The sequence below is a fragment of the Arvicola amphibius genome, chromosome 1 (assembly GCF_903992535.2).
Source record: "Arvicola amphibius chromosome 1, mArvAmp1.2, whole genome shotgun sequence".
Lineage (NCBI taxonomy): Eukaryota > Metazoa > Chordata > Mammalia > Rodentia > Cricetidae > Arvicola > Arvicola amphibius.
The window spans coordinates 106,501,189-106,527,855 of record NC_052047.1 but is presented as its reverse complement, the minus strand read 5'-3'; the positions used below and the strand labels follow the sequence as shown (position 1 = coordinate 106,527,855).

Sequence of the window (26,667 nt, the reverse complement as noted above, 5' to 3'; positions counted from 1 at the left end):
CATCCTCTCCAGCATCAGCTGTCACTTGTGTTTTTGATCTTATCCTTTCTGACAGGCATAGAATGGAATCTCAGAATAATTTTGATTTGTATTTCCTTGATGGCTAAGGATGTTGAGCATCTTCATGATTGTTTCTTAGCCATTTAAGATTCTTCTGTTGATAATTCTCTGTTTAGATCTGTAGTCCATTTTTAATTGGTTTGTTAATGGTCGGGGGAGGGAAACTGGGAGGAGAATAGGGAGGGAAACTGTGAATAGAATGTAAAATAAATTTATAAAAAAAATCTAAGGGTGTGAAAGCTTAAGTAAGTTCTAAGGGTCTAAGAAAGCATCTGAGGATGTGAAAACTAGTGTTCTAATATGTAAATATAAATTAAAAGGAATAATAAAACAATCTAAGGTAATAAAAATGTTTCAGATTTATTGCCCCTTTGTTGTAAAGTCTCTATCTGTTTCAGAAGATTTCCACTCAACTGGCAGACACCATCCAGGAATTAGCTGTGGACTAAAATCTTCTTGAAATGACTGCAAGCTCTGGACTTGCTGAAAGTTAATGTGAACCAGTTCAGCCTATATGATTACTCCCTGTCTCTTCAGCTGCATCAGTGAACTAGATGTTTCTGAAAAATGTTCCATTGTCCAAATTCCCTCCAGGCTCTGGAAGGTAAGAAATATGCCAGGGATAAGTGCCTGAATGTTAGATTATGAATAATTTGTATGTAATGAAACAAATTCCATCTCCAAGGCACTTCCAAGGGCTGAAGTAGCAGGGATATAGGTGAGATTGGAAAAATGACAGGACTGAGGACTGAGCTGCCTCAGTCATCCATCTGCATAGAATGGTAAATGTCTGCTTAGAAACAACTCATTATCATCTCTGATGTAGCCTCATTGACACTAGTTGGAAATTTCTTAGATTTTCCTTTTGGGTGTCTACAATCAGATATTTGATGAAGTTGTAATCAGGACCAATATTGTTCAGAATTAATGTAGTATACACTGGCTGTTAGCTTCAAGCCCTGCTAGGGTTGCCAGCTTCTGCACATGACTTAATAGTCTCGCCACATGGTGGTTATGGACTAAAAGATATCCAAAATATAACTGTTTAAACATATTAAAGAGAAAAATATGAAGTTTCTTCTCCTTCTCCTTCTCCTTCTCCTTCTCCTTCTCCTTCTCCTTCTCCTTCTCCTTCTCCTTCTTCTTCTTTTTGGTGGGGTCGAAGAAGATAAGAAGTTTTCTCTATGTAGCTATGCTAAATTTGCTTTGTAGACCAGGCTCTCCTCAAACTCAGATTCACATGCCTCCATCTTGAGTGCTAGGATTAAAGGTTTATGCCAGTGCCACATGGCTTGCTGTCAAGTTTTTTGTAATATTGCCTCATATATCACAATATGATACTGCCATTTTGCAAGAAATCAGTAATATCACTTAAGAGACAAAGGGAAAAATCAGGTACACATCTTGAAGCAATAGCAATTAATATTGCAGATAAGTGTATGAGACACAAAATATTATTTTATCCATTCTTGGAAAATAAAACTAAATGAATTCATCTTCCAGTTGTAATTATACACATCTTTCCCTAAAAACATTTCCATTATGGTAGTAGCTAAAACCGTATTGCATAAAAGTGGAGAGTAAAATAGTTCCAGAGACTGGAATAGGGAGAGGGGGATGGGAGAACAGTTGGAAAAGGCTACATTATCATTGGATAAGAATCGGTGTAGTCAGGTGGTAGTGGCACTTGCCTTTAATCCCAACAATCAGCAGACAGAGGCAGGTGAATCTCTGTGAGTTCAAAGACAGCCTGATCTACAGAGTGAGTTCCAGTGCAGCCAAGGCTACACAGAGAAATCTTATCTCAATAAATAAATAAAAATAAATAAATAGAAGGGGAGTGGGTTTGAAGTTCTGTGGTTCATTATGGCAAGGACAATTAACAATAATGAATCAAAACATCATACTTCTTGATATGAAATGTCTGTTGCACATGTTAATTCACATAACTTGTAAAAGATAAAACCAGCTAAAACTTCCAGTTGGATGAATTGGGGACTACCGAGACCCTGCCCCTGATGATGGCTGCTAAGGGCAAGAGTCAGTTTTCTTTGGAGACGTAGCCTCTGGGAGGTTGCTATGCTCTAGTGGATGACCTCACACCCAGGCCACATGGACAGCATTAATTTGGTTCAATAGATTAAACAAATAAATATATAACAATATTTACCTAATACATAGTCAAATATGTCATTCTAATGATAAATGACCTATAATTATATCCAAAAATATTTTTGAGCCCTCCCTCTGCTGTAGGGAACTTTATGGGCTCAAAACTTTCTGTTCATTGAACAATGCCTATCTATGCTTCCTTAAGTAGTCACTGGATAATGTTTGCTTTCTGAGCAAATACAGAGAAGGAGTGTATTGGGGGGGTGCAGATGGAGGTGGGAAGGGAGTAGGAGGAGATGAGGGAGGGGAAACTATGGTCAGGATGTAAAATAAATGAATTAATTAATAAAAAAGAGAGAGACCTAGATGGAACCAGGTGGTGGTGGCACACATTTTAATCCTAGCACTCAGAGGCAGAAATAGTTGGTCTCTGTGAGTTCGAGGCCAGCCTGCTCTACAGAGTAAGCTCCCAGACAGCCAGGACTAGAACTACACAGAAAAACTCTGTCTCAGAAAACAAACAAACAAACAAACAAACAAAAACTCAAGCAAACAAACAAAAAGAGAGAGCCAGGTGAAAACTAAAAAGGTTTTTTTTCCATAATTTCTTAATCCTTCAAAGGTCACTTTTACTGAATATTATTTGTTAAAGAATGCTGCAGTTCAGTCCATATTCAAGGTGATTAGGCTGCAAATATTGTCATATAGATGACAAGAAGTTCATAAAGTCAGTACAGACATTGTAAAATACTTTTGTGACTGTCTTCAGAAAATAAAACCTGCCACATTTAGTAATTAAAGGATCATCTATATAGATACTAAAATCTCCAATAACCATGATAGCAGTATTTCTTGTGGTTGTTTTTGTTTTGCTTTATGTTCTAGGAAATAGTACTGTACAATAGTAAAAAAAATCTTCAAAGCAAAAGGCTCAGGCTTAGGAGAAAGCTACAATAAGTAGAGGTAATTAATAATATATTTGAATATGAGAGTTAAGGGTCAAAAGTTTTAGGGTAGTTATTTGGAGCATAAAGAGCAATGATACCTTTAACCCAGAAAATCACAAGAACTAACTCTATGGAATTTATCAAAAAAAAAAAAAAGACAGGAACGTTTTTGATCTAGAAGTGGCAAAGATTTGTTGGGTATCAAAACCACCTAAGGAATCATTACAGATTGCAATGGTTCACTAGAATAAGAGTAAACTTGTGATTTAAATTTTATAATTGTTATGATTTAAAATAAAAATGGCATTGTTCCCTGAGTGGCTGCAGTGGACAGCGAGTCCCAAGACCACAGTGGGCCATGTGGCAGGTGAGAGACCAAGACGGATAGGCACATCATGCAGAGTGAGGTTGGATATTTATTTAGTAGGGTATGGAAAAGAAAGGAAAGGGGAGAAGGGAAGAAGGGAGGGAGGCAGAAGCTGCCTCTTAAAGAGAGAAGGGGAGGGAGAGAGAGAGAAAGATAGGAAGGAAGGAAGGAGCTCAGACTGGAAGCAGAAGGAAGATTCAGGAAGATCCACCTGCCTCAGTGGGAGGGAGTGGGTGGGGCTTATCTCTTAAAGGGACAAGACAGACCATTACAATTATTCAGAAAACCACTGTCTTGGAGTATTCATTTTCACAGAACATTGTTTTGAAAGAGTAATCACTTGCTGGTTCCAGCTCTTATCTGGAAAGTACCCTACAGAGATACACCATGTGATGATTTTATTAATCAGTTTAACATTGTTTATAATTATAACCTATCTAGATTCTCTGTATTCAGCATTCTGCCCCAAACATCTTGGACTCCTATTTGATACTACACTTGATCTCAGGCCAAAGGTTAAGGGGTGATTAGAAATGTTATGAACAGATGAGAACTAAATCTACCTCTTCTCTGTCTGGTCATACAAAGATATCTTGTTCAATACTTACTTGGCTTCTCTAGTCATGGCTTCATATCTTACTCTTTCTATTACCCAGTGTAGACTTTCTACAACTTTATATAAATTTAAGTCAGGATTGTGGGCATCCCAGCTTTAAGAAACAAGAAGCACTCCCAGACCAATATCATTGCCTATTTTCTTTCCCAAGCACTCAGTGCCATGGCAGTGTTTGCTTTGGGGAAGAACAGGAGTTGATTTTGTCCCTAATCTGTTTGGCCTTTACCCCGTAGACAATTAGGTTGATGGCAGGAAGGATGGCTACATAGAGGTTGGCAAGCAGTGTATGGAAAGAGTGGGAAATATTGTGACCAAAACAGTGGGCAAGTGCAGAGAATAAGGCTGGTGTGTGGAATAAAAGAATGATCCAAATGTGGGAACCACATGTGCTAAGGGCTTTCTGGTGGGCATCATGGGAGGGAAGGTTAAAGACAGCATGAAGAACAACAGTGTAGGAAAGGTCAATCAGGACCACATCTGACATGACAGTCATTATAGGTACTACAAAGTCATAGCAGATATTGATGGAGAAGTCGGCACAGGCCAGACGAGCAACAAGCAATGCCTATGTGCTCCCAGTATGTGTGGGGAGCGATGAGCACTCGGCAGAAAGGCAACCGCTTTAACAGATGGGAGGATGATACAAAGCTTTTGCTGACAATTGCCACTACAATTTTAGTAATAATTTGATGAGTGATGATGGTGGTGTATCTTAGGGGGAAGCAGATAGCAACATAGTGATCAAATGCCATGGCCAACAGGATAGCAGAATCCATAGCAAGACTGAAGTGGAGGAAAAACATCTGGCTAAGACATCCAAGAAACATGATCTGCTGAGGACCCAGACAAAAGATGCTGAAGGTTTGGGGAGCACATGTATTACATAGATCTGTAGCGGCCAACATGGAGAGGAAAAAGAACATGGGCTCATGCAGACTGTGCTCCAAAAAAAGAAAATGAGGTAGGGAAGGATTCTGTTGCCTGCAAAGGCCACAAGGCAGATAATAAAGAAAGAAATCCCAATCCATATGAGGAACTTTTCCAGCCCTGGGGTTCCCAGGAGGATGAAAATGTCTGGATTGAAGCTGCTGAGGTTGAATGTGGCCATTACGGGCACGGGTTAAATGACTGTCATAAACTGAAAACAAAATGGTCTGATAGTTACAGTGATCCACACAAACTTTCCCAATACATTTTCCTTTTGGAAATGATCAGTCTCTCACTCTTTTCTCTTTATTCATTAACCTTTGCCAAACTTTCAGTCATCTAACACACATCATTGAAATGTCTTCCCAGAAACTTAAGTTGTATGACTGAATCCAATCTGCTGATAGGAATCCAAGGAAGTTTCCTTGGGAAATTTGAGCATGAAATAACATCACACAATGAATGAATGAGGTGGGCTGCTCAGTGGTAGAACCCTTGCCTAGCATGTATGAGGTCCTATGTCCAATTGACACAAGTATAAAAATTATAAAAGAAGGTTAAATGTTAGTCAGAGATTCATTTAATTATTCATTTCCTAGTCGGGCATCACAAAAACAGCAGACCGTACAGTCCCTGTTCTTCCCTGCTTCTCCACACTCAACTGTACCATATCCTCTGAGTCTGCCCTGTTCTCTTCACTGCTGTTGAGAATTCAGATCAAAAGCAGAGGCAGGCTGTTAAGCTTCCTCCATCAAACTGCTGGTGTCAGTGGCTTCTTCTTCCCTTCGGATATTCTTAGACGGGAGCCTATTCAAAAGAAGACAGAGTCTGACAAGTGACTATGCCAGGTTTGTCTCAGGAAACAAGATGGAGGCCACCCCTTACTGACAAAGAAAGACACTCAGGCTCTGGGCAACATCATACAATGGCACTCTTGCCCCTGTCTAATCTTTTTAAAGGCTCGTCCTCATGTGACTTCATTGAAACAACAAGTTTATCTTTTAAAACCATTACATTTGTGATCTGATGCACAACCCTTTTGCTCCCATCCCAGTACCATTCCTTTTTAATTATTTCAATTTTTTCTCCTTTAGTATTAGAATTCTACAGTACTCTATCCTTAACTATTGTTTGTACAAACTACACCAAAGTGATCTCTACTAATGATGTGACATTAACTGGGCCCCCACTGTGAACATTCTGAAGTTTCTGATTTTAAATACAGCTATCCCTCCTTGGTTTGGGGATTAGGTATTCCCTGCCTGCCCTCTTCATCCAAACTACCTTATTGGTCTTTCTATTGACACAACCCATTCCTATTGTGATATTTTCCAAGTCAAAGACTATTGAACATAATTAGGTTTTCCATCCCTACACATTATCTTAATTATATCTCCCTCACACACAAGAACCATCCTCATCTCTAAATGGTTCCAACATTGCAAGTGCTCACTCTGAGCATCTACTTAACACTATACCAATGGCCCCATCCCACATACCATCCACACTTGCAATATAAACACATCTGCTTTTTTTTCATTAAAATTTTGGAAAAGATGCAGAAATTACTTTCAGAAAATGCAAAACATATTTTTAAAATATCTCCCAGTTTACTCCCCCTAGTTTCCCTGTCATCACAGCTGACTGTGCAAGCAGGGGCTTACTGTTTCTGGAGAAAAGGTGTGATCTAAGGTCTATCTTTCCCAACCACTGCATAAAGAAAATGGGAAGCCAATCACTCCCAAACAGGAAGATACAGGGTGTTAGTGTCAACAGTGGTTTTCACTTAGGCTGAACTCTGGGCAACACTTCCATTATCAAAAGATCCAGATGCAGGAGATTCTGATCTACAAAGGTGTTTCAAAAGGGTTCAGATGAAGGTGCAAGGATTCCTGTTGGATATGCCAGCGCTGTGCATAAACTGCACTATCCGCGTGTCTCACATCTATCAAATGTACACCTAGATGGTGTCTAGGAAAAGAGTAGAAAACTTGAAAAGCCTCGATGTGGTAGTACATCCCTGCAATCCCAGCCCTTGGGAGACTGAGGCAAGAGGATCCCCAATTCAAGGACAACCTGGCTACATGTAGAAAAAGGAAAAGAAATGAGATGGTTTAGCTGCTATAAGGAAAATGAGACCAAGATTTCATGTCAAAAGTACAGCAACCAAGCCGGGCAGTGGTGGCGCATGCCTTTAATCCCGGCACTCGGGAGACAGAGGCAGGCGGATCTCTGAGTTTGAGGCCAGCCTGGTCTACAAGAGCTAGTTCCAGGACAGGTTCTAAAAAAGCTGCGGAGAAACCCTGTCTCGAAAAACCAAAAAAAGAAAAAAGAAAAAAAAAAGTACAGCAACCAATGCTGACTTCAAATAAAGGCATATAACTCTACTAATATTCAAAATATTCTTACAGATTATAAAAGCAAGGCCCATTGATCCAAAGGAAACTTAGATATAATGGATATAAATATGATAACTGATAAAAGAAAGAAATTCGATCTCTTTATTAAGAGTGTTGTCTAATGGATGAACAGCACCAGTTGTCAGTTTAACAAAGACCCTCAAAGACTGATGGATATCCAATTTTAGGAAGTGTCAGGTGCTATAAGGAGCTGTTATAGCCATTTTTAAAAGGATTTACCATAAAGCATTCCTGAAGATTAATTTAGGGGTATGTATTCAAGAAATGAAACACACACATTCCCCCAGTGACTTCAAATATAGAAACATTCCTGAAGATGTGGTTATACATATCCAAAAATAAAAGACAAGGCTATACTGTGACAGTAATTACAATGTAAAATTCAAGTAAAATTATAATGTAGAAAACAAGCATTGCTCAGATGATACACATTTACACCTCAACTGAAAACTTATGTCTGTTTGGTGTAATGACAGAGTATGCATACTTTAAGAAGAATTAGCTCAAGCTGTGTGCATGAGAGTCAAAGCAAGCAGAGCACTTTTATTAAACCAGCATCCACTGGAGCACACTGCTACTGTGTTAGTAGCCCTGACTCCCACCATGTCAGCATTTGCATCACAATGCTACAAGGTAAGTCTGCGGTTCTAAGGATGTACTCATGGGGACATCATTTCTAAGGTTAATTAAGGAAGAAATTTTTAACTTTTAACTTTTATATACATATATGTATGAATATATCTGGTATAATTTACATGTCATGTATTTGTTTTAAAAAGAAGCTTTTTCTGGGCATGGTGTCTCACAGCTTTAATCCCAGCACCCAGAAAAGGCAGGCATATGAATTCTAGACCAGCCTGGTCTATATAATAAGTAAAAGAAATTATTTTGCTCAATTGAAATAATATACTTAAGTGAGAATGAAAAGTAAGGGCCACCAAGATAGCTCCACAGGTACATGTGTTTGCTTGCCACCAAGCCTGAGTACCTGAGTTCCAGCCCCAGGACCACTTAGTTAAAGGTTTTATTCTTAGTTAAAGAATTGACTCTGCATGTTGCCTTCTGACAGCCACACATATCCTGTGGTACATGTGCAAACATATACATGTGCACACGCATGACAAATGTAATAAAATTTTTGGAAATAAAATGTTAAAAAAAGAAATGGAGGAAGGGTTTTATGATGCTAATATTTTACAGAAACTCTAATGTTTCAACAACTGAAGTAAAACTGAAAATATTCAGAAATAATATATAAATTAACAAATATATTTATGAATACTCAAAAGTGTAAATTGGCAATTTATACAAAATAAAGAGAAAAAGTTCTCATAAATTATCTCCTCTCAAGTAACATTTTATCTGGACAGTTTAATTAAGACTGATTTAACTTTGTTTTGCTTTGTTTCTGTTTTTTTTAAAGGGCGCTAGGAACTGAAACTAGGGCTTCACACATAATCTCCAAGCATCCTATCAAATTATATTCCCAAGTCTATTTTCTTATGTTTAAAGAAGAAATAACTCAAGGAATGCATGGGTCATTAGTAGGCCTATAGAAGTGTCAAGTCTTCTGGGCATACTTTAAAGGCTACTAGAAGTGTTTTCTGAGAACCAAGGCACTCATTCCTTCAGGCACTCAAATAAGAGTTCTCTGCCAGATGGGGACGTAGCTGAGCAGTAGAATGCTTCTCTAACAAACCTAACGTCCTGGGTTAAATGTCTAGCTTTCTGTTTTGCTTTGTTTTTCTTAATTTTATTGAGTCAATATGGTGTGGGACAATGGTCTGCATTCTGTCAATTATATTTTAAATAAACACTGATTGGCCAGTAGCCAGGCAGGAAGTATAGGCGGGACAACCAGACAGGAAGTAGCGGTGGGTCAATGAGAAGAGGAAAATTCTGAAGAGGACGGAGTCTGCAGTCCTGTCCTAGCCACAGAATAAGCAAAATGTGACTGCCTCACCAAAAAAGGTACCAAGCCACATGGCTAACATAGATAAGAATAATGGGCTAATGTAAGTTGTAAGAGTTAATAAGAAGTCTGAACTACTAGACCAATCAATTTATAACTAATATAGACCTCTTTGTGATTTCTTTGGGAAACTGGGCAGAACAGAAACCTCTGTCAACATCAATATGTCTCCACATGAATCATAATTATAATCTATTAGAAGCAGATTTTTAAGTGCTATAATGAGGTAGATAGTGGCAGCCTGAATTACTGTAACAAGAGAAATTAATAAATTGATTTATAACTTGTAAGCGATGAACAATAAAACTTCTCTGTCCTTAGGAGGAGGATGGAATGAGTGCATAAAGTTGTTGACAATAAAAAAAAACTTATTACCATGAGCTTCAAACCAGATTTTCACTTATTAATTTTTTCTTGTTCATAGATCCACTTTATATTTTAGATTTAGAAAGTAATTTTAATAATTATTAAAAACATGTTTGCCTCTGCTATCTGCAAAGGACAACAAGGTCACACTAACTTGAGGCCACATTTCCTGAGTGTACAATTTCTACTCACACTCTTAGCTCTCTTATGCATGACCCCTCTGCAGTACATAGTGAAGAATTTCCGTAAATCTCTTAGTCTCTTACCTTGGCAAATCCTGATGTGACTGATCTCATTGTAAATATGTGGTTCCTAGATAGCACTCTGAAGACTGCCAATAATTCCCTTTTCCAGATGAATGGCTGTATTACTAACAGTCCTAGGTAAGAAAAGTTCATATGGCCCTTCTACACACCACAATTGAGATAATAGTTTATTATGTCGTCTGCCCCTGTTTGATCTGCTCAGATGCCACTCTTTTGATGAAAACTTATATTTACCCACTGTCCCCAACAAATTTTCTCAGCATATGAAAGCTAGAAAATATTTACAGGCATTTATGATTATCAAATCAGAGTGCTAATTACACTACCTTATTTTGTTTCCTGAGGTTTTCTCATTTAAGAAGCTACAAATCTTAAAAAGGAAGAAATCATGGGTATTCTTAATTATATTCTTAGGCCAGTGTTTAATGCAGTCTCACTAAGTGTGTAGTATAAAAGCATGAATGGGGGCTCTTGAAACCCCACAGTAACTAATTTGACAAGTCAATAAAAATCAATTATGTTATGACTAAAGGTTATTCTTGTTCCCAACCATGAGAGTCACCTATGTTTCCCCATCAATCTTGGATCACAACATCCCACCATAACAACAAGATGGGCATTTTACCTCTAGGAATTGCAAGATCTAGAAGGATATAAACATTACCTCTCCACATTTAAATACTCCTGGATGGAAGGAAGAGTAGAACCAAGGAACCTACCAGAGCCACTACACCTCACTAAAGGATAAGTTACAAAGTGACTCACCTTGATATGGGAAAGTATCACCTTCTCCAGTCACCTTCAAAATCCTAAGGTACTAAGGCCCATTCCAGAAACCAACTGTCTTTAAGTATGCATGCTACTCTATAATGTCCAGAGAAGGTAGGCATCTTGGTGCTTGCCCCCATCACCACCAAAAGAATGTATTCACAAATACAAACCTCTGCTTGCTTCTATGAAATAGCCTGTAAGTCTCCAAGGTGGGCTTTTGGACTTCAGTCTTCAGATGTCGGCTGCAGTCTGGGATGGCCAGGCTTAAGCATATTATGAATACATATTGTCACTCATGGTTTACATTTCTTGGAATTAGAGTACCTGTTCTCCTAAAGAGCCTAGAAAAGCTTTGAGGAAAGCCTTGGGATGCACTCAGATTGAAGCTGGTAGGCACTCTTTTTTCATGCCTTTGTTTTATGTGAAGGTATGCTGTAGAAATAGACTTCCTCCTGCCATCCCATAGAGCCCACCTTGGCCACAGCTCTGGCTCTCCACTCCACCAGCCCTCTCCCTCTCCAGATCTACCAGTTTTGCTTGGCCAAGGAGTTCTCTCTGTCCCACTTCCCACTAGTTTATACCTCAGACATCTGGTCCTTTTGAAAAGCAGAGTTAGGACCAGAGACAGAAAGAACACAGCAAGGAGACAGCAGACCAAAAAGCACAGAGGCAGCCTCAAAGTCAGCAAGGAGAGACAGAGGGACAGAAGGAGCACACAGAGGACCATGACCCCAGGAAGGAGGAGCCAGTGCAGAGCCAAAGGGTGAAGTGTTGATAAGTACTCCTTGTCTTCTCCAGAGATCATAAATGAGTAAGAACAGAGTCTCAAAGCCTGGGGGAATTAGCTACCAACCTCCCAAGTTACCCCACTACTAAATTAGGTGTCTTAATGAAGCTTGCTTGGTACAGATTCTAGCAGATATCGCACTTCTAGAATGTGACTTTTCCAATATGCTTTCTTCAAGTTTCATGACTTGCTCTGAGATCTAACTCTGTTTCCCATGATGTGTTTGGAAGGAGAATTCTATCCCCACAGTATACTTCTGGGATACAAACAGGGACAGAGGATGAGAAAGGCAGGAAGGCAGAAGGAACATTTCACTTCCTGAAGACTTGCTCATTGTCTTTAGTTCAAAGTAGTTGCATACCAAGGAACTGCACCTTGGGCTATCATGTCTGAGCACCAGAAGCTTCACAGAGTATAAGGACTAGTAAGCCCTCTGGCCCAGTACAGAATTCCTTAAAAGTCTTCTGGAGCTGTGGATGTAAACAACTTTATCATGAGTAGCCATTAAGTGCTATTGAACTGAAACAAATCCTCTTGGAAACTTGGATAACAAACTCTGGGGACATTTCTGTGTCGGCTGCCATCTTTGCAGGTTCAAGGTAGCCTCTTATTTCCAGACTCCAGCACCCTTCCTTGGTAGTCATCTCGTACTCCCTCTGTGGTGAACCAACACTAACTTTGATTTAGCACGTAAGTCATATTATAGGCCATTAACCAATTTCTGTGTAGTAAACCTATAGTACAGATAAAATTCAATTTCAAAAGCTATAGATACTCGGTCCCTGAGTTCAGTTATACCCTTCCGAGTGCCTCAAGGCAATGTTGGTGTAGGAGGGTCTTCTTTCTATGTGTTGCTTTCATGGTTAATAAAGAGACTTTCTTGGCCTTTTGATAGGGCAGCCCTTAGATGGGTGGGGTAGACAGAACAGAATGCTGGGAAGAAGGGAAGTGTGGCAGACACCACGGCTCTCCTCTCGGAGACAGACACTGGTTAGACTCATGCTGGTAAGCTACAGTCAAGTGGCAATACACATTAATGGAGATGGGTTAAACTAATATGTGAGAGTTAGCCAATAAGAGGTTAGAGCTAATGGGCCACGCAGTGTTAAAATGAATACAATATCTGTGTGGTTATTTCGGGGGTTAAGCTAGCCAGGCAACAAGAGCCGGGTGGCGAAAAGCAGCCCGCGCCTCTTTACAACAGAGTGGCTGCCCAACGTGGTCTACTAACTCCACGTAAAACCTGAAAGGGCTTAAAAAGGAGAGAGAGAGAGTTTAACACAGTTTTTTGCTGTTTGTAGGTGGCATGCTGCAGAGAGAATTTCCTGACTCAGCAGCTTTTTAAAGAAAAAAGCCATGCCATTTTAAAATGAGGCTTCCTGGGCCCTGCTGCCAGTACAAACTCCCAGCTATGGAGCATTTGTGGGCCCACTCGGGGTCAGGAATAAAGTAGCCGAGACCATGCCCATGGCTCAGCTCTTCCTGCCTGGGTAGGCAGCGGTATCAGGTCTACTAGAAAGTGGCAGATTTGAAATACCAGTTTCTGAGCTGTGCCGCCATCATGATCTCTGTCTGGCTCCTGTGGGAGACAGAGCTTTTGAATGTAGCATTTGGAGTAAAGTACTACTGTTTGTTTGATGGCAACTAGACTCTCTGCGTGCCTAAAAGGGGGACATTGCATGCTGCGGCTCAGAGGCACAAGCAGCTCCACCACGCTAGTGGTGTGATGTGCAAGGCTCAGAGGCACAAGCGGCTCCACCATGTTGGACTGGGTGGGGCAAGACCGGAGTACCTGTTTTTGACCTAGGAATGTCACACCTTAGATTCTTAAGCACTTAGTGATTTAAAAGTACAAAGCAAAAATGTTCCTGGACAGTAAACAATTACAGGCAATGCAATAGAACAGATTCAGACATAAAAGACCTCTAAATGGGTCTAATGTCAGATAGACGTACGTAGGCTTAGGAGAGAGAAGAAAAAGAGTATTAAAAAGTCATAAAGTAAAGTTAATGCTTAAAAAAGCATAAAGTGACAGAGTACAGATAGTTATAGATTAAAAGAAATAAAGAAAAATAAGCCATGTAAAAATGGAAAATTCACAGAGCCTGGATTCTGTATATTGTATTTTCTTTGAATTTTTTGACTGCAAAAGAGCTAAATTTCAGAGAGACATTTCATTGTGTGGTCTGCTAAACTAATCCAACATGTATATTATAAATATATCTTGACTTCAGAATTTAGATCTAAGGATATGATGCTTTGGAAAAGAGGTTCTTCTTTTGTTTTCACAGAGGATAAGACCCTAAGGATTGCTTCTATCCCAATATGGTATGATAGACCACACCCTCCTGAAAAGGTTGCCGTAAATACCCTCAAAAAATTACTTTACTCAACTGGTAACTGAGATGTACCTAGCACCCAGGATACACCATGAACCTGATTAACAGTGCCCCCATACAGCACAAAGCAGTTTGGAGAGAAAAAACTGTGCCCATATTCCCAAATATTGTTTATAAATGTTCTTTTACATTTAAAGGGAATATAATATAGATATTAATATTTTACATTGGTATAAATTTTGCTTTGTTGATATAAATTTAAGGTATTGTGATTGTGTAGTTCATTTAAAATGTAAGGTATAATTAAGAAATATAGGTTAATAATCATCTATAATAGTCAAGTTTGTAGTCATGTTAGACTTTCTAGATGTGCATAGATATATTTCCGATAGATGTTCTTCATATTTTTCAAATACTACAGAATATGACATTTAATGTTTTAATAACTTAGGGCTTTTCATGACAATGAGACATGTCTGCTCCTGACAGCCCCAATCTACTTCAAGAGGAAGATGGGCATCAAAGAGGCTCCTTATGGAGTTTGAGAGCCATTTGGGCAAGAAACTTCTCTTGCCTGAACTGTTTCATAAACTGGACACAAAGAACCTGCAGAGAGAGGACTGCTGAACTTGCCTAAATGTGAGATGATTCTTTGGGGTTCCTGATTCATAAAAGAGTCTGCGAGATATTCTGCAGGATACAGAAGAAAGTGACTGAACTGTCTTTGAGATTTCCTGCTTCATGGAAAAGTCTGCTGGATACTATGGGCCTGAGGCCCTAATGGTACAGAAGAACTTTGGGTGACTATACAGGCAGTGTGATGTCTCTGTCATTTCTAGAGTTTTGGAAGTTACTTACTTCTTGGTTACTTAAGTAACATTATAACCTTCTGGAGTCTTTGATGGAGTTGAAGAATAGATAGATAGTTATAGCTTTCCATTGTTATGATAAAATATAAAATAGATATAAATATTGTAACTGTAATTCTTGTTTCATAAGTGTTACATGTTATTTTATTATGTTAAAGTTAAAGTCTTCCTTTTTGTTTAAACAGAAAAAGGGGAAAAGGTATAGGAGGATCTTCTTTCTATGTGTTGCTTTCATCGGTTAATAAAGAGACTGCCTTGGCCTTTTGATAGGGCAGCCCTTAGATAGGCAGAGTAGACAGAACAGAATGCTGGGAAGAAGGGACATGTGGCAGACGCCATGGCTCTCCTCTCTGAGACGGATGCTGGTTAGACTTATGACAGTAAGCTACAGTCAAGTGGCAATACACATTAATGGAGATGGGTTAAACTAATATGTGGGAGTTAGCCAATAAGAGGTTAGAGCTAATGGGGCAGGCAGTGTTTAAATGAATACAATTTCTGTGTGGTTACTTCGGGGGTGAAGTTAGCAGGGAGGCTGGGAGCTGGGCGGGACACAGTCCTCCACTTCCTCATTACAACATAATGTAACCAGTTTTCACAAATGTGAAAGGACAAAAATAATTTGGGAATGCTTGAAGACATGTTCTAGAGTCAGACATGGTGGCACATACCTGTAATCCCAGGAGAGGAGTCTGAGGCAGGAAGTTTGTGAGTTCAAGACTAGCCTGAGCTACTTAAAAAGTTCAAGGCTAGTCAGAACTACATACCAATACTCTGTCGCAAAAACCCCACTTAAGTAAATATTAAAAATAAAGAGAAGTTCTGTGTATTATATGCTTTAACAATTATTATCATTCTACGGGGGTGCAGGTGGAATACTCCTCTCTGCAGAAGTAGTCTCCATGTTTCCTGACTGTGCAGACTGATCAAAGAGTTCAAGATTCAAAATATAGAAATGTAGGTTCCAGAAATAGGAATGTAAAAATGCAGAAATAAAAAATTGTAAGCCTGGGAGAATAAGAGCATTCTCAGCTGGTAAGGGATTAGCTATTAACAATGCCTTTCTTTGCTTTACAACTGACAGCCGTGTCTGGGACCAAAGGTGAGTTTTTAAAATGGCTCTCTGTGGCTAAGGGTTAGATTTTAGATAACCCTCCTGCCACTTAAAAGCAGCAACCGCTCTGAACTAAGTTAGCTTTTAACGTGGCTTTTGGTTGTGTATTCCTCCATATTCTTCCCTGCTATGAGAAATGGGCAGTGTCAGGGAAGTGCAGAGGTTCTGTGAACACCATTAGCAGTGCCAGGAAGAAGCCACAGACTCATACAAACACTAGTTTAACAGAAAACTTTGTTAGCAAGAATCATAAAAACAATTTGCATCTAAGTTTTACCTCGAGATTGTAAAATGACTTTTGTCCATGCCTAATGCTTACTTCTTACTATAAAAGGGAAATTCAGAAACCACCCCGATTGCCACAACATCAGAAGCCCAAACTCTGGCTGTGGTCCCAATTCTGGCTGTGGTACCAGCTGCTGGTAAGATTTTGTGCTCTGTGGTGATTATTTAAATTTTTCTTTTTCTGAATAAAGTTTGGTTTTGGTTTCAAAGAGTATGGTGTTCTGTCTCCACTGTTGAGCACTCTTGGTCCTAACAGACTGAGTCCAGGCACACATGTCTCATGATTTGCTCCTTAACTAATGGTCATTTGGGTGCACATATATGGAAAACACTTACTGAATGCTCACTGAGCATCAGATACCTTGGAGATAATGGAGTGAAGAGTATAAAGAAGCACGATTAAACAGCCTGTCCCCAATGCAACACAGAGTCTTAGAACTCCATGCACTCACAGTTGTCTCAATGGAGCTGGAGCAAGTCCTAAATGTGAAAACCCAGGTGCCATGAAAATGCCCAAAAGATAGAGTGATCCAGGTTATGAAACCGAGGGCAGTAGAATATCCGAGAAAAAAAAAAACACAAGTGGAGCCGAAGCAGGAGTGTCCTGGAAACAATATGGAGAGAAGGGAAAGGAGAAAAGATGGGAGTCTAAAGATCTAAAACAAAGCAAGTGTGGTGAGATTTACAATCTTAACTAATTGATAATCCTATTATCCTGCCTCATGGGATTATTTTTAACAATTTCCAAAAAAACAGAGAAAAAGACTTTAAAAGTCTAGGGATATTTTTAAATGATTATGTAGAAAACACAGGTGAGTTTGGGACATAAAATACAAAGGTTGAAATAATACAGGATGTAGGTAGGTTGGCAACTCCAGTTAAAAGCAGTGTGTCACTCATGAGCATCCGGAGGTCAGAGGACAATGCTCTTTCCACTGTGTGGTTCCCAGGGATTGAAATCAGGTATGCAGGCTTGGTGTCAGCTACCAATCAGAGAACAGCTGAACCATCTCACTGGCCCAGTTTTTTAAGCAGTGATCTAATAAAGTATCCACCCTCCGAGTCTCTTGTGAGCTTCCAAAGGGTATTGGAGAAAATAAGAAAAATGGTATATACACACCAGGTCTAATGTCATTCCAGACTCTGCATCATTGAATCCAAAGGGACTTGAGATGTTAATCATGACTAATTATGGATGATTTTATTTCCCCTGCAGATCCTAGAATGTATCCTCAATTGTTTTTAAAATAAAACCAGGTTTATACATAGCTTCCACCCAACACATACCTGTGAGATGTGAATTATATTGGTAAATTGTCATATGCTGTTTCATTTCACTGAGAAGCTGCTTCTGAAAGTGCAGTTGCCCCTCTCACCACTTCTTCATAAGCATATGTGCCTCAAAGTGTCCTCTAGGACCACTCTAACTCTGTGACAGGAAGAAAGGGCAATAGCAAAGTACCCCAAGAGAAAAATACTGTAGCCTTCAAGGAAGATTCTTCTGTGGTCGATGACTGCAGACTCACATTTGAGAATGAGACACAGAAGGCTTCTGTGACTCCTCTCTCCTTCACCCTACATCACCCCACTCACATGAAAATAGCAGGAAACCATTGAAAAGAACTCTTAAAAACTGTATTAGGAATGCTGAAGTGTAGCTCTTCACAGCTGATAGCTTGTAGTAAGAAGGAAGGTTGCAGAAGGATTCAGTTTTTTTTAAGGGGCTGGTCACTGGGAGTTTGATGACGCCCTAACCAGTTTACCAGCAACATAAATTGGACTTGGTACCTTCTTTCTCTTCTTTTTTCTTCTTCTTCTTTTGTTTTGGGCACGGTCACAAAAGTAAGGGGTGGACCTAGGAGGACTAGGAAGTGAATGTGATCAGGGACATTTTGTGAAGTTTCCAAATAATCAACAAAAATATTATATTAAAATTTTAAAAAACATGTGTCTTTGAGAAGAGCTTCCAAAAGAGGTTACTGCTGTTTATCCCATTGGATATGAGTGTCTATGGGGAGGAAGAGAAGCAGGATCAAGATGAGGAAGTTCATCCCTGGAGAAAAAGCTTAGTCAGAAATTCCATTGGCTCTACTTCCCAAGTCAGTTCCTGCAGGATGTTTGTAAACCCCAGATTTGGTGATGTTACCTCTTGCTGTTGTTTGTTCTTTTCTTTGGAAGCCTTGCCTAAAAGAACACTCTATCTGAAACTCTAGCTGACTGGCTCAGGAGGGCTCAATCAGTGAATTTCTACTGGATGTTCTATCATTTGACTTTTTGCTTTGGCTGTTATATGCTTAATAAACTCATTCAAAGCCCAAAGTATGACTAGTAGAAATCAGTGTCCGTGCTACACAGAACACCATGTTAAGTCCTGTTTCATACAAAATAACAGACTACAGTGTATGATAACACAGAAGCAGAACATCTAGAGAGGCTTGCTCCAAGAGCCATGGAAGTGCAGATGAACTGAAAATAAATTAAACATGAATCCATGCAAGTAAGACACAAGGCTTGGAGTTAGGACATGAGGAAGAACATGTGTATGTGATCCTAGGACATGAGGAAGAACATGTGAGTGTGATCTTAGGACATGAGGAAGAACATGTGTGTGTGATCCTAGGACATGAAAGAGAACATGTGTGTGTGATCCTAGGATATGAGGAAGAACACATGTGTGTGATCCTAGGACATGAGGAAGAACATGTGTGTGTGATCCTAGGACATGAGGAAGAACATGTGTGTGTGATCCTAGGATATGAGGAAGAACATGTGAGTGTAATCTTAGGACATGAGGAAGAACATGTGTGTGATCCTAGGACATGAAGGAGAACACATGTGTGTGATCCTAGGATATGAGGAAGAACGTGTGTGTGTGATCCTAGGACATGAGGAAGGATGTGTGTGTGATCCTAGGACATGAGGAAGAACATGTGTGTGTGATCCTAGGACATGAGGAAGAATGTGTGTGTGTGTGATCCTAGGACATGAGGAAGGATGTGTGCGTGATCCTAGGACATGAGGAAAAACATGTGTATGCGATCCTAGGAAATGGGACCATAGAGTCCAGCAGAGTGAAAAGTGACACACACTGTGAGTTGTAAAATGTGACACACACTGTGAGTTGTAAAATGTGGCACACACTGTGAGTTATAAAATGTGACACACACTGTGAGTTGTAAAATGTGACACACACTGTGAGTTGTAAAATGCTCTCTCTGCTCTTTGTGGATGGAGCCAATTATGGCAAGGTTGCATCTTCTTCCAGAAAGACTTTGAAATACTTGTGGATAGACAGATAATAGGTTGGAGCATAGTCGAGCTTGATACCAGAACAAGGGTGAAAATGTAACACCACACACACACACACACACACACACACACACGCACTACACTCATACAAACATGCACACACACACGCACATGCACAATAACACCTCCACCAGAATGACTTATGAACAATTGAAACTCAAATGTTCAATTCAAATGCTAGGTTATTTTTGCTACATGGCAACATGAGGGAACAGAATACATGCAAGCAGTTTCTCGTTTAACATCCATGCTCTTGGTAGTGCCATTTATAAAGGAAAAAAGAGGAGATGCATGTGTTATAAAGGGAAGGTCTGGAGCTCTGGTAGCTTAAAAAGAAATACTTACATAAAGTCTTATTCTCCATATCTTAATCAATTTTAAAGAAATAAATTTTGAGGGATTAATGATCTGTGTGTATGAATTTAAAAGATTATTTTATATATTGTTCAGAGTTCAGAATTACAGAAAGCACATTATGCATACTATGTCTATTAATATATACTATAATCTATATAACTCTTTAGTCTCATCTGTATACTAAACTAAATGCCATTAGTCTTTCAAATTATTTTAATTAAATATAGTACTACTAAAAAACACAATAAGTCACAAAAATTGATTTTTCTTCAAACATGTGATTAAGAAAATTAGGAATGAAAAAGGAACAACTCTATTTAATCCAAGAAGGGCAGGGAAAAAAGGAATTAAAGTGAGATGCCTATCTTTTTCATTCATTTTTTTCCCAGTTTATTTATTTTTTATTAAAAATTGCCATCTCCTCCCCTCCTCCTCCCCCTTCCCTCCCCTCCCCTCCACCCACATCCCCACTCCCTCCCTCTTGAGGCCAAACAGCCATCAGGGTTCTCTACACTATGTTGAGTCCAAGGTCCTCCCAACTCCCCCCAGGTCCAGGAAGGTGAGCAACCAAACTGACAAGGCTCACACAGAGCCCGTCCATGTCGTAGAGACCAAGCCCATCGCCATTGTCCTTGGCTCCTCGGTCAGCCTCCACCATCAGCCACCCTCAGAGAGTCCGATTTGGTCGCATGTTCCATCAGTCCCATTCCAAGTGGACTTGGTGGTCTCCCATTAGTTCTGTCCTGCCGTCTCAGTGGGTGAACGCATCCCTCATGGTTCTGACTTTCTTTCTCATGATCTCTCTCCATCCGCTCCTCATCAGAACTTTGGGAGCTCAGTCTGGTGCTCCAATGTGGGGCTCTGTCTCTATCTCCATCCATCGACAGGTGAAGGTTAAGGCTCACAGTGAGCCTGTCCATGCTGTAGAGTTCACATTCATTGCCGTTGTCCTTGGTTTCTCAGTCCTCCTCCACTGTCAGCCACATTCAGAGAGCACGGTTTGGTCCCCTGTTCCATCAGTTCCATTCCAACTGGACTTGGTGGTCACCCTTTAGATCTGTCCCACCGTCTCAATGGGTAAACGCTCTCCTCACGGTCCTGACTTCCTTGCTCATGATCTCCCTCCTTTTGCTCCTCATCGGGACCTTGGGAGCTCAGTCCGGTGCTCCTATGTGGGGCTCTGTCATTTTCTCCATCCAATGCCAGGTGAAGGTTCTATGGTGATATGCAAGATATTCATGAGTATGGCAATAGGATCTGGACATTTCTGGCACCCTCTCCTCAGCTGCCCAAGGACCTAGCTGGGGGCGTCTTCCTGGACACCTGGGAACCCCTCTAGAGTCAAGTCTCTGCCAACCCTAGAATGGCTCCCTTAAGTAAGATATATAATTCCTTGTTCCCATATCCACCCTTCCTATATCCCAACCATCCTATTCCCCCAAGCTCTTCCCATCCTCCACTTCACACTTTTCTCGCCCCATCCCCCCTCCCCCCATACCACCCCACCCCTATGTTCCCATTTTTTGTCCGGCAATCTTGTCTACTTCCAGTATCCAGGAGGATAACTATATGTTTTTCTTTGGGTTCACCTTCTTATATAGCTTCTCTAGGATTTTTATGAATTATAGGCTCAATGTCCTTTATTTATGGCTAGAACCCAATTATGAGTGAGTACATCCCATGTTCATCTTTTTGGGCCTGGGTTACCTCACTCAGGATGGTGTTTTCTATTTCCCTCCATTTGCATGCAAAATTCAAGATGTCATTGTTTTTTTACCGCTGAGTAGTATTCTAGCATGTATATATTCCACACTTTCTTCAACCATTCTTCCACTGAAGGGCATCTAGGTTGTTTCCAGGTTCTGGCTATTACAAATAATGCTGCTATAAACATAATTGAACAGATGCTTTTGTAATATTATTGGGCATCTCTTGGGTAAATTCCCAAGAGTGGGATTGCTGGATCCTGGGGTAGGTGGATCCCAAATTTCCTGAGAAACCTCCACACTGCTTTCCAAAGTGGTTGCAAAAGTGTGCATTCCCACCAGCAATGGATGAGTGTACCCCTTACTCCACATCCTCTCCAGCAAAGGCTATCATTGGTGTTTTTGATTTTACCCATTCTGACAGGTGTAAGATGGTATCTTAACGTTGTTTTGATTTGCATTTCCCTGATTGCTAAGGAGGTTGAGCATGCCCTTAAGTGTCTTTTGGCCATTTGAACTTCTTCTGTTGAGAATTCTCTGTTGAGTTCAGTGCCCCATTTTTTAATTGGGTTCATTAGCATTTTAAAGTCTAGTCTCTTGAGTTCCTTATATATTTTGGAGATCAGACGTTTGTCTGTTGTGGGGTTGGTGAAGATCTTTTCCCAGTCAGTAGGCTGCCTTTTTGTCTTAGTGACAGTGTCCTTTGCTTTACAGAAGCTGCTCAGCTTCAGGAGGTGCCATTTATACAATGTTGCCCTTAATGTCTGTGCTGCTGGGGCTATACATAGGAAGCGGTCTCCTGTGCCCAAATGTTGTAGAGTACTTCCCACTTTCTCCTCTAACAGGTTCAGTGTCTTCAGATTGATATTGAGGTCTTTAATCCATTGGGACTTGAGTTTTGTGCATGGTGATAGACACGGATCTACTTTCATTCTTCTACAGGTTAACATCCAGTTATGCCAGCACCATTTGTTGAAGATGCTTTCTTTCTTCCATTGTGTGCTTTTAGCTCCTTTATCAAAAATCAGGTGTTCATAGGTTTGTGGGTTAAGATCTGGGTCTTCTATTCGATTCCATTGGTCGACTTCTCTATTTTTATGCCAATACCAAGCTGTTTTCAATACTGTAGCTCTGTAATAGAGTTTGAAGTCAGGGATGGTAATGCCTCCAGAAGTTCCTTTATTGTATAAGATTGTTTTGGCTATCCTGGGTTTCTTGTTCTTCCATATAAAGTTGATTATTGTCCTCTCAAGATCTATGAAGAATTTTGATGGGATCTTTAAGGGGATTGCATTAAATCTATAGATTGCCTTTGGTAGTATTGCTATTTTTACTATGTTGATCCTCCCAATCCAAGAGCAAGGGAGATCCTTCCATTTTCTGGTATCCTCTGCAATTTTTTTCTTCAAAGACTTAAAGTTCTTGTCAAATAGGTCTTTCACTTCCTTGGTTAGAGTTACCCCAAGATATTTTATGCTATTTGTGGTTATCGTGAAAGGTGACGCTTCTCTGATTTCTTTCTCTGCTTCCTTATCCTTTGTATATAGGAGGGCGACTGATTTTTTGGAGTTGATCTTGTAACCTGCCACGATACTAAAGGAGTTTATCAGCTGTAGGAGTTCTTTGGTGGAGTTTTTGGGGTCGCTTATATACACTATCATATCATCTGCAAATAATAAAAGTTTAACTTCTTCCTTTCCAATTCGAATCCCCTTGATCCCCTTGTTTTGTCTTATTGCTATTGCTAGAACTTCAAGTACTATATTGAAGAGATAAGGAGAGAGTGGACAGCTTTGTCGCGTTCCTGAATTTAGTGGGATGGCCTTGAGTTTCTCTCCATTTAATTTGATGTTAGCTGTCGGCTTGCTGTAAATAGCCTTTATTATGTTTAGGAATGACCCCTGTATCCCTAATCTCTCCAAGACCTTTATCATAAAGGGGTGCTGAATTTTGTCAAATGCTTTTTCTGCATCTAATGAGATGATCATATGGTTTTTATCCTTCAGTTTATTTATATGATGGATTACATTGATAGATTTTCATATGTTGAACCAGCCCTGCATCTCTGGGATGAAGCCTACTTGATCATAGTGGATAATTTTTCTAATGTGTTCTTGGATTCTGTTTGCCAGTATTTTATTGAGAATTTTTGCATCGATGTTCATGAGTGAGATTGGCCTGTAATTCTCTTTCTTGTTTAAGTCTTTGTGTGGTTTAGGTATCAGGGTAATTGTAGCTTCATAAAAGGAATTTGGCAATGACTGTTCTGTTTCTATATTATGAAATACCTTAAGGAGTATAGGTATTAGGTCTTCTCGGAAGTTCTGGTAGAATTCTGCATTGAACCCATCAGGTCCTGGGCTCTTTTTGGTAGGGAGGTTTCTGATAACAGTTTCCAATTCTTCGTGACTAACAGGACTATTTAGAGCATTTACCTGGTCCTGGTTTAACTTTGGTACATGGTACTTATCTAAAAAAGTGTCCATTTCTTTTACATTTTCCAATTTTGTGGCATACAGGCTGTTGTAGTAAGATCTAATGATTCTTTGGATTTCCTCTGTGTCTGTGGTTATGTCCCCTTTTTCATTTCTGATCTTATTAATTTGTGTGTTCTCTCTCTGCCGATTGATTAGTTTGGCTAGGGGTTTGTCAATCTTGTTGATTTTCTCCAAGAACCAGCTTTTTGTTTCATTGTTGTTTTCTGTGTTTCTATTTTGTTGATTTCTGCCCTCAGTTTGATAATTTCCAGTCTTCTACTCCTCCTAGGTGAGTCTGCTTCTTTCTTTTCTAAAGCTTTCAGGTGTGCTGTTAAGTCTCCAATGTGTGCTTTCTCCGTTTTTTTTTTAAAGTGGGCACTTAGTGCTATGAATTTTCCTCTTAGCACTGCTTTCATAGTGTCCCATAAGTTTGAGTATGTTGTGTCTTTATTTTCATTAAATTCAAGAAAGACTTTAATTTCTTTCTTTATTTTCCTTGACCCATTTGTGGTTCAGTAGTTGACTGTTCAGTTTCCATGAGTTTGTAGGCTTTCTGTGGGTAGCATTGTTGTTGAATTCTAATTTTAATCCATGGTGATCCGATAAGATGCAGGTGGTTACTAATATGTTTTTGTAACTGTGGAAGTTTGCTTTGTTACCGAGTATGTGGTCAATTTTCGAAAAGGTTCCATGAGCCGCAGAGAAGAAGGTATATTCTTTCCTGTTTGGGTGGAACGTTCTATAGATGTCTGTTAAGTCCATTTGGTTCATTACCTCTATTAAGTCTCTTAATTCTCTGTTAGGTTTCTGTCTAATTGACCTGTCCATTGGTGAAAGAGGAGTGTTGAAGTCTCCCACTATCAGTGTGTTTGGTTTGATGGCTGTCTTGAGTTCTAGTAATGTTTCTTTTATATAAGTGGGTGCTTTTGTATTAGGGGCATAGATATTCAGGATTGAGACTTCATTCTGATAGATTTTTCCTGTAATGAGTATAAAGTGTCCCTTTCCATCTCTTCTGATTGATTTTAGTTTGAAGTCAACTTTGTTAGAAATTAGTATGGCCACACCCGCTTGTTTCTTAGGTCCATTTGCTTGATAAACCTTTTCCCAACCCTTTACTCTGAGTAGATGTCTGTCTTTGTGGTTGAGGTGTGTTTCTTGTAAACAGCAGAATGTTGGATCCTGTTTTCGTATCCAATCTCTTAGCCTGTGCCTTTTTATAGGTGGTTTGAGTCCATTGATATTAAGTGATATTAATGACCAGTGGATGTTAACTCCGGTTGTCATTTTTTATTTGGTAGTAGAGATTGTGTGTTTCCTTTCTTTGCGATGTGCTGGTGAAGGGTCGCTAGATGTCTGAGTTATTTTGGGCAATGCTGGACTCCTTTGTTTGTGAATTTCCTTCTATTACATTCTGTAGGGCTGGATTTGTGGCTATGTATTGTTTAAATTTGTTTTTATCCTGGAATATTTTGTTTTCTCCATTTATAGTGAATGAAAGCTTGGCTGGGTATAGTAATCTGGGCTTGCATCCATGGTCTCTTAGTTTCTGCAAAACATCTATCCAGGACCTTCTGGCTTTCATGGTTTCCATAGAGAAGTCAGGTGTTAGTCTGATAGGTTTACCTGTATATGTTACTTGACCTTTTTCCTTTGCAGCTCTTAATATTCTTTCTTTATTCTGTATGTTTTGTGTTTTGATTATAATATGGCGAGGGGATGTTTTTTTTTTTGATCCAGTCTATTTGGTGTTCTGTAAGCTTCTTGAACCTTAATAGGAATATCTTTTTTTAGGTTTGGGAAGTTTTCTTCTATAATTTTATTAAATATATTTTCTGAACCATTGAGCTGTATTTCTTCTCCTTCTTCTACGCCTATTATTGTTAGGTTTGGTCTTTTTATTGTGTCCCAGATTTCCTGAATGTTTTGTGATGGGGATTTATTGGATTTGCTGTTTTCTTTGATCAGTGCATTTATTTTCTCTATGGTATCTTCAGAATCTGAGATTCTTTCTTCTATCTCTTGTATTCTGTTGGTTATGTTTGTTTCTGTAGTCTCTGTTTGTTTACATAGATTTTCCAAATCCAGTTGGCCCTCGGGTTGTGTTTTCTTCCTTGCCTCCATTTCAGTTTTCAAGTCTTGCACTGTTTCCATTATCTGTTTGATTGTTTTTTCTTGGTTTCCTAGGATATCGTTTACGGATTTACTCAATTCTTCAAACTTTTTGTTATTCTTCTCGTCCATTTCCTTAAGGGAGTTTTTCACCTCCTATTTAAGGGACTCTATTACTTTCATAAAGTCAATTTTTTCTACTTCTTCTTGATTAGTGTGTTCAAGTCCTCCTGTTATAAGTTCGCTGGGTTCTGGTGCTTTCATGTTGTTTTTCTAATTGTTGGAGGAATTCTTGCATTGGCGCCTGCCCATTTGTTCCTCTGAATAATCCCCTTTGGGTCTTCTTTTAGAAGTTCAATTCACCCCAATGAATTCAATTCACTCACCCCAATGAATGATGGATCCTCTGGCAGACTGTCAGGTCTCCTTGCAGGCCAAACAGCTCACTGACAAAGGGCCTACCTTGCCCCAAGCAGGCCAATGTAGGA

At 39.6% G+C, this 26,667-nt stretch overlaps 1 pseudogene; it reads right to left on the bottom strand.

Annotated features, from left to right (window-relative positions):
* Window positions 1-4,236: 4,236 nt before the first annotated feature.
* On the bottom strand, window positions 4,237-5,213 carry LOC119820776 (annotated as a pseudogene).
* Window positions 5,214-26,667: the final 21,454 nt, after the last annotated feature.